Here is a 9,627-nt window from a genome sequence, read left to right on the forward strand (position 1 = left end):
ACCTAATTGAACTAAAATCTCAAATAAATCTCAAATCAATGTAAAAATTGATGAGAATATTTTTCATAGATCCATCATCATCCAAATAGGTTAGGAAAGTATTTTTGCATTTTTTGAATATCAAAGACTATTTAAAATGAATTAAAAATAACCAAAAAAGAGAAAATTCACAAAAAAATCAAATGATGAAATAAAAAATATTAAAAATAAGAAATAGAAACTAGAATTTATTTGGGAAATAATGCAATTGGTCCCATATTTTTTGGAATTAAATTGAAAGAGATATGATTTTTTGAAATAAAAGGAAATAAACAAAATAAAAACAGAAATTAGAAAAATGCAAAAAACGAGAGCCCTTGGATCTGAGCTCATTAATTGAGCTGGCAGATCCAAGGATCCAGAGGCGCGCGCTCACGAAACACCACAGTCAATGCCACCACATGGGAAAGAATAGAAGGTCATAACAAGCAATGGGTATGATTGAATCTAGAGATCACATCCAACGGTCCAGATTCAAACTGGACATGATGAAGCCACCGAAGCCTTCATCTTCTCCGGCGAGCTTCCCAGATTCCGGCCAAGTTGCAGAAAATAAAAAGGCAACCAAAACGTGTGATCTATATATCAATCGAAAGAGGAAGTGATGTACATCACTCCTATGCCATGCGATTCCACTCTAGATCCCTATAAATGGAGAAATCAGAGCTGGAAGTATGATGGTGTTCATCATGAACTTCATGTTTTTGCAAAATTGAAAGCACAAATCAAATGCCTCTATTGAGAGGACTTCAGCCAACAGTAGATCCAAGCAAAAAAGTCCATTGATGAAGAGAATCGAGGAAATTACCAGTTGGAGTGCAAGCTTGAGTTCTGGTGAATGGAGCACGAAACCTTGCTTGCTTTATCAAAACAGAAGTCCAATGGATCAAGGTGAAGAGGTCTAGGAACTTTTAGATCAAAGAAAACAGTCGAGGAAACTGAATTCTAGATCTGAAATTTTTAGAGAAAAGAGAGAGTTCCTTTGAGTGTGGTTGAGGATTCAATTCAGCAGAGGTTCAGGCGCCTTCAGGTTCGTGAAATGAAGCTCATATGCAATGTATTTATAGGCAAGGCAATGCTGAATGCATGATTTCAAATTTGCATGAATGGAAAGGGCCTCCATGCATGGGCCTGTACAGGCGCATGGAGAGCCCAATTCCACTTGGTTTTGGCAGCTGATCATCATCATGTAAGTTTTGGACGTGCAGATGAGGCATATTTGTATCATGCATGGCAATTGAAGTGATTTTCACAAAATGCACTATTACATTGAAGCCTTCGAAAATGGCATGTCCAAAATCAAAATGCAAGCTAATGAGTAATGGTTGGAAATCTTATTGCATAAGGAACAAATGTCATGTTGATCAAAATTTCATTTGGGCCTTGGAAATTAGTGAAATTTGAGCTTGAAGGGTGATGTGCAAAACATGTCAAGGCAAGGTTTCTAAAATTGGCCAACTTTTAAGCCCTTCTGTTTTGATGATGAAAGCTCTAAATAGAAAAACCTCAAACATCAAAGTTGTAGATATTTTCAAGAAAATCAAAATGGACTTACATTTTGCATCATTTGGATTTTTGATGAAAGCGTTATGGGCACTTGAAGTTGGACTTTTTTGACTTTTAATGCATTTGGTCAAAAAGGACCTATAATGTCTTGCATTATCACATGTATTTCTTTTGAGAATTTGAACTTTTATTAAACATAACATTTTAAGTAGACATCTTAAGCCTTCCAATGCATTTGATCCCACCTCATAATCATAAAAAATGAATGCGTTATTTACTTGGGAAGTTGACCCAAAATTAGGGTTTCAATTAAAATGACCTATAATGTATTGGAATGGAAGATGGTCTTCCAAGCTTCAAATCAATTTTTGATGAAAATGAAAGTTGTTCATATTGTCCTTAAGAACATTTTTTCTTTTGGAACCATCTCCATTTGACCAATACATAAAACGTTAGGTCTCAGTGCATTTCAAAATAGTCAGATGAATTGACTAATCAACTTCTCAAGTTTATGACTCATATTTTGATGAATTGATGATTAAGGATACTCAAATAAGTTCAAATATGCATGAAATAAAGGATTAAAGAACTTCCCTTGATTATATTTGACCATGGGCTGAGGTTGCTTCATGAGCAAGACATTGTGATGCACAGATGAATTAGGGCTTCTCTGGGGAACAACCTCAAATCCTTTGACTTGCCTTGATCAAAAATGATGAATTGAAACACTAGGGGGGCATATTTTATGGATGAGAGCTTTGGGAACCATTACCATGCTTGCTTCCTCCTCCTCTTGGCCATGTCTTTGTAACAATGACCTCCTTGAAGCTTTTGGCCTTGTGATTGCTCAAGCTACAAACAAAAGATGTTAGGGACATAGTTTTGTGCTTTTCGTTAGTAAACAAAATGAGAAAAGAAATGATATACAATTCAAGCAGGCTTGGTGATCTCAAATCATTCTCAAGAAGTCCCACCCAAAGGGCAAAGGGAACCAAGATGCTCAATGATCCTTGAGGCTATGCAAATGTAATGTTATGATGCCATGAGGGATCTTAGGGACAAAATTGGGGTCTTACAGGGGGGAATCCTTATTATTATGGGTTAGTATAATTGGGGCAATGGGTAGAAATATGTTTAGGTTGAAATCCCTAAATTGCATGGTTTTGGAATTGTTAGGTCTTGATGAATATTCTTGATTTGTGGTGATTTGATTGTGTCAAAACTGTAAATTAATGTTATATACTTAGAGTATTGTATGAGTCATAATTTTCTAAACGTTTGGCTTTTTACGGAATCGAAATCGGAGGTCAGAAAGTCCTCCAACGATGAAAAACGCAGAAAATTCTTCATTCTGTTTTGTGTTAATCGGTTACCCACCGAGCGTTAACCATTTACTTGCTTAAAAATCTGTTGATTTTGTTTTGTGTTAACTGGTTCCCACCGAGCGTTAACAGGTTACTTGCTTAAAAATCTGTTGATTCTGTTTTTGTGTTAACCGGTTACCCACCGAGCGTTAACCGGTTACTTGCTTGAAAATCTGCGGAGGAAATTAATTCTGTTTTATGTTAACCGGTTACCCACCGAGCGTTAACCGGTTACTTGCTGTGAAAAATGAAAAATTGAGATTTTAAAAGTTGTATTCAATTTGGAATGAAATCTAGGTGTGTGTATTTGATAATTAGCATATATATGTGAATAGTGGATTGTGATGAAGGTGTATATGTACTATTGGTGGATAATTCATAGAGTTGAATTATGGTTATATGTGGAATGTTAAGATAGTAGAGATGATCTTAATTGCATATTATGTGAATGGTGTAATTGTTATGAATGTGTATATGTACCATTGGTGAATAATTCATAGAGTTGAATTATGGTGATATGTGGAATGTTAAGATGGTAGAGATGATCTTAATTGCATATGTGTTGGTATTTGTACATTAATTCATGGCATGGTCGGCTTCATGGTGGAAGCGGTGAAACTGTGGGTTCACATGGTAGCATACGTTGATCCTTAATTGGAAATAGGCGTAGTAGACGTAGCATACGTTGATCCTTAATTGGAAATAGGCGTAGTAGATGTAGCATACGTTGATCCTTAATTGGAAATAGGCGTAGTAGACATTGATCCTTAATTGGAAATAGACGTAGTGGCTTTGATCTTGTCCGGATCGGAAGCGTGGCTTGGATTCTAGATATTGAATCGGAAAGCGGTGAAACGTTGGGTTCACATTGAGGTACCACATGCATAGAGTCACATGTCTTGCATTGAGTCACATCAGAGTTATGCGATCATCGAGTGTATGCATTGTTGTGATTGTGATGGGTGTATGAGATATGGTAATTGAGTTTGGTGATGTTTGGATACATAACTTGGAAAAATATGTGATTATGTGATAATTGTAGTTATGTGCATTTTTGGGAATATAGTATTCGATTTTAATATTGTACTCCTTGAGTTTGATGGATGTTTGAAACATGTGAAATAAATGTCGATTAATATTATTTATATGGTTATACGAAGTGTGATGAATTCCTTTAATTGTTGATTTAATCATTGTGCCTTATTATACTTCTTCATAATGATTTGAATTCTCACCCTTTCTGTTTTAATGTTACCTTTACATGGGTATCGTGCGGATACTCAGGAGTAGTATCGCTGAAGTAAGTGGAAGGTAGCTCATTCGAGATTTAGCCGGAGAGCTTCCGTATTCTAGTTGGAGACTAGGTAGTGAGTTAATGCTCTAGTCATGTAACACGGGGTAAATTAGTAGTATTGAACTCGTATCCTATTTGGATAAGTATTATGTTATTACTTGTGAACATGCTTATTTGCAATTTGCTATTTGAGAGGCCATAGTGCCAAATATTCTGGATATGGTTTATTTTATCTTGAGGAGATTATTGAGAGATGACCATGGTATGGGACATGAATCATTTTATGAAATGCATGAGTATTCATTATTTTCCGTTGCGAACGCATATTCTTGAATATTCATGATAATTGAAATGTGTTATTTTGAATGACCAGGTGTATTGTATATTGATGATGAATGATGTTGGTTTTTGAAAGCTTTTAGTTTTTGAAAACGTCGATGTGACGCCCTTTTGGCTATATGCGTGCCTATTTACTCTGATTATATGTTAAGTATTTTGGGGTAGAAAAGGGGTGTTACATTAGTGGTATCAGAGCATGGTCGACCAGTTGGTCAATAGTCGTTAGGGTTTTCCATTCCGTGGTATTTGATTTGTGTATCTGACACGATCGATACTGTTTGTCTGATTGTTCGGGTTGTTCAGGACGATGGTTGCAGGCAGGAATGATGATGCAATTGCTGAGGCGCTGAGGATGTTGGCTGAATCCATTGGTCAGATCCCTCAAGCGAATGCTGGTAACCGAAATGGAGATGATGATGAGTTCCGTGCTTTGGGGAGATTCTAGCGGAACAATCCTCCTGTCTTTGAGGGTGAGCATGAACCTGATAAAGCTCAAGCTTGGCTGAAGGCAATTGAGAAGATCTTCAGAGTCATGAACTGTACTGATGCTCAGAAAGTACAGTTTGGTACTCATATGCTTGAGAAGGAAGCTAAAGATTATCGTGGGAAGAAAGAGGTGGAGTTCCTTGAATTGAAGCAAGGAAATGGTACGGTTGCGGGATATGCTGCTAGATTTCAGGAGCTTATCAAGTATGGTCCTCATTACAATACTGCTAATGCTGAGAGATCTAAATGCTTGAAGTTCGTGAATGGCTTGAGACATGATATCAAGAAGGCCATTGGTTACCAACAGATTACTCGTTTTGCAGAGTTGGTTAACAAGAGTCGGATTTATGATGAGGATAGTAGGGAGAGTGCTTCTTTCTACAAGAGTTTGAAGGGGAAAAACCAAGATCGTGGGAAACCGTATGATGACAAGAGGAGACAATCTGGTTTTGGCAAGAAGCCAAGTGGGGGAGGATCTTCTACTCAACTTAAGTGTTTCAAATGTGGCGTTGAAGGTCATCGTGCTGTTGATTGTAGTAAGGATTCTGTGACGTGTTTCAATTGTGGCAAGAGTGGTCACAGAGCAAACAATTGCGGAGTTGGTTCGAGCGTGACTTGTTTCAATTGTTGTGAGAAAGGTCACATTAGTACCAAATGTGATAAGCCAAAGAAGGAGCAAGCGGAGGGAAAGGTGTTTGCATTGTCTGGTGCGGAGGCCACTACCGATGATAGACTAATCCAAGGTACGTGCTTTATTAATGGTACACCCTTGACTGCCATTATTGATACCGATGCAACACATTCTTTCATTTCTTTGGATTGTGCTAAGAGACTGAATCTTATATTATCTGATATGCGTAGAAGTATGGTTATTGATACACCTGCTATGGGTTCTGTTTCCACTTCCTATGTGTGTCTGAATTGTCCGTTGAGTATCTTTGGTAGAGATTTTGGAATTGATTTAGTTTGTCTTCCTTTAGAGCAACTTGATGTGATTTTGGGTATGAATTGGTTAGAATTTAATCGGGTGCATATCAACTGTTTCGAGAAGACGGTTATTTTTCCTGAGGTTGGTGCTAAGGAAGATTGGTTTGTGTCTGCTAAGCAAGTTGATGAATCGGTGTAAGATGGTACCGAGTTGTTTATGTTGTTGGCAACTTTGGATATTCGTGAGAAGAGGACTATTGAAGAATTGCCAATAATTCGTGAGTTTGCGGAGGTATTTCCGGAAGATATAAGTGATTTACCGCCAGAACGTGAGGTTGATTTTTCGATTGATTTAGTTCTTGGAACTAGTCCTGTATCGATGGCTCCCTATAGGATGTCTGCTTCTGAGTTGAAAGAGTTGAAGAGTCAACTTGAAGACTTGCTAGAGAAGAGGTTTATTCATCCTAGTGTGTCGCCGTGGGGTGCACCTGTTCTGTTGGTCAAGAAGAAAGAAGGTTCAATGAGATTATGTGTTGATTATAGACAACTGAATAAAGTGACGATTAAGAACAAGTATCCACTTCCGAGGATTGACGATCTGATGGATCAGCTGGTTGGAGCTTGTGTGTTTAGCAAGATTGATTTGAGGTCTGCGTATCATCAAATTCGTGTAAAGGCTGAGGATATTCAAAAGACTGCCTTTCGGACAAGGTATGGTCACTACGAGTACTCTGTGATGCCTTTTGGTGTGACTAATGCACCTGATGTATTTATGGAGTATATGAATATAATTTTTCATAATTATCTGGATAAGTTTGTTGTTGTGTTCATCGACGATATATGGATTTATTCCAAGAGTAAAGAGGATCATGCCGAGCATTTGAAGGTTGTGTTATCGGTGTTGAAAAAGAGGAAGTTGTTTGCTAAACTCTCTAAATGTGAGTTTTGGTTGAGTGAAGTAAGTTTTCTTGGACATGTGATTTCAAGTGGTGGTATTTTTGTGGATCCTACGAAGATTGAAGCTGTATCTCAGTGGGAAGCTCCTAAGTCTGTTGCTGAGATTCGAAGTTTCCTTGGTTTGGCTGGTTATTATAGGAAGTTCATTGAAGGATTTTCTAAGTTGTCGTTACCGTTGACGCAGTTGACTAGGAAAGGCCAAGCTTTCATTTGGACTTCGCAGTGTGAAGCGAATTTTCAAGAGCTTAAGAGAAGATTGACTACGGCTCCTATTTTGATTTTACCGGATCCGTTAGAAACTTTCGTTGTGTATTGTGATGCTTCTTTGTTGGGTTTAGGAGGTGTTTTGATGCAAAAAGGGCAAGTGGTAGCTTATGCTTCAAGGCAACTTAAAGTTCATGAGAGGAATTATCCGACGCATGATTTAGAGTTGGTCGCCGTTGTGTTCGTGTTAAAGCTTTGGAGACATTATTTGTTTGGATCGCGATTTGACGTGTTTAGTGATCACAAGAGTTTGAAGTACTTGTTCGATCAGAAGGAATTGAATATGAGGCAAAGAAGATGGTTGGAATTCTTGAAAGATTATGATTTTGGTTTGAATTATCATCCTGGAAAGGCGAATGTTGTAGCCGATGCATTGAGTAGGAAGTCATTGCACATGTCTATGTTGATGATTCGAGAGTTTGAATTGTTGGAGCAATTTAGAGATTTGAATTTGGTTTGTGAAGTGACGCCTTCGTGTGTTAAGCTTGGTATGTTGAAGCTTACGTGTGGCATTCTTGACGAGATTAGAGAAGGTCAGAAGTCAGATTTGAAATTAGTCGATGTTATGACATTGATTAATCAAGGCAAAGGTGGTGACTTTCGGATTGATGAGAATGGTATCATGAGGTGTCGTGATCGAGTTTGTGTTCCGGATGTTGCGGATTTGAGAAAGAGGATTCTTGAGGAAGGGCATAGAAATGGTCTGAGTATTCATCCTGGTGCTACTAAAATGTATCAAGACTTGAGAAAGATGTTTTGGTGGCAAGGTATGAAGAAGGATGTAGCGGAATTTGTGTATTCATGTTTGACTTGTCAAAAGTCAAAGATTGAACATCAAAAGCCGTCTGGTTTGATGCAACCGTTATCTATTCCCGAGTGGAAGTGGGATAGTATCTCTATGGATTTTGTTTCGGGTTTGCCGAGAACATTGAGTAATTGTGAGGCGATTTGGGTCGTTGTGGACAGGTTGACGAAATATGCTCATTTTATTCCGATAAGGATGGATTATTCGATGGAGCGACTGGCTAAGTTGTACATCGAGAGAATTGTGTGTTTGCATGGTATTCCGTCGAGAATTCTTTCGGATAGAGATCCGAGGTTCACTTCGAGATTTTGGGAAGGTTTGCAAAGTGCTTTGGGTACGAAGTTGCGTTTGAGTTCGGCATATCATCCGCAAACTGATGGTCAAACGGAGAGGACTATTCAGTCACTCGAAGATCTTTTGAGGTCTTGTGTTTTGGAACAAGGAGAAAATTGGGATAGTTTCTTGCCTTTGATCGAGTTTACGTATAACAACAATTTCCATTCGAGTATTGGAATGGCACCTTTTGAGGCTCTCTATGGTAGAAGGTGTAGAACTCCTTTGTGTTGGTATGAATCGGGAGAGAGTGTTGTGGTTGGACCTGAGTTGATTCAAGAGACTACTGATAAGATTAAGATGATTTAAGAGAAGATGAAGGCTTCTCAGAGTCGTCAAAAGTGTTATCGTGATAAGAGGAGGAAAGCTCTTGAGTTTGAGAAAGATGAGCATGTGTTCCTTCGAGTTACGCCAATAACGGGTGTTGGTAGAGCTTTGAAGTCGTGTAAGTTGACGCCGCGTTTCATTGGTCCTTATCAGATTTCCGAGAGGGTAGGTGAAGTGGCATATCGGATTGCATTACCACCGTCACTTTCTAATCTTCATGATGTGTTCCATGTGTCTCAACTGAGGAGGTACATTGCGGATCCATCGCATGTTGTTCCATTAGATGATGTTCAAGTGAGGGATAATTTGACGGTTGATACATCACCTATGCGAATTGAAGGTCGAGAAGTGAAGAAGCTTTGTGGTAATGAGATTGCTTTGGTGAAAGTGATATGGGGCGGAGCCGCCAATGGCAATATTACTTGGGAACTCGAGGATAAGATGAAGGAATCGTATCCGGAGTTGTTCGTTTGAGGTATTTTCGAAGCCGAAAATCTTTTAAGTGGGGGAGAGTTGTAACAACCCAATTTTAGTAATTATTTCTTATGTTAGTATTACTATATTTTATTTTATTTATTTGGAGTGTTAATTAATTGATTGGTTGTTAGGTAGTATAATAATCGATTATATTAATTAATTTGGTGCGTTAATTAATTATTTAGTTGATATGAGATATAATGAATAATTATATTAATTCACTTGGTGTGTATATTGTGTTAGTTTTATTTAATTGAACTAATTAGAGATATTTAAATATTAGGTCTTATTGGGCCTATTAATTAAATTAGAGGTATCATTCTTTAAGCCGAAATATAATAATATAAATAGTAAGAGGTGAGGAGAGTGAGAATTAGGATTCATTTGATCATTTGAGGCAATAGAGAAAAAGAAGAGGAAAAGTAAGGAGAAGAGCGGAAGAACAAGAGGGAAGCTAGGGTTTCCAGAAAATTGAAGAGGTAAGGGGGGAATCCTTATTATTATGGGTT

This window comes from Lathyrus oleraceus, chromosome 4, assembly GCF_024323335.1.
Source record: "Lathyrus oleraceus cultivar Zhongwan6 chromosome 4, CAAS_Psat_ZW6_1.0, whole genome shotgun sequence".
Classification (NCBI taxonomy): Eukaryota; Viridiplantae; Streptophyta; class Magnoliopsida; order Fabales; family Fabaceae; genus Lathyrus; species Lathyrus oleraceus.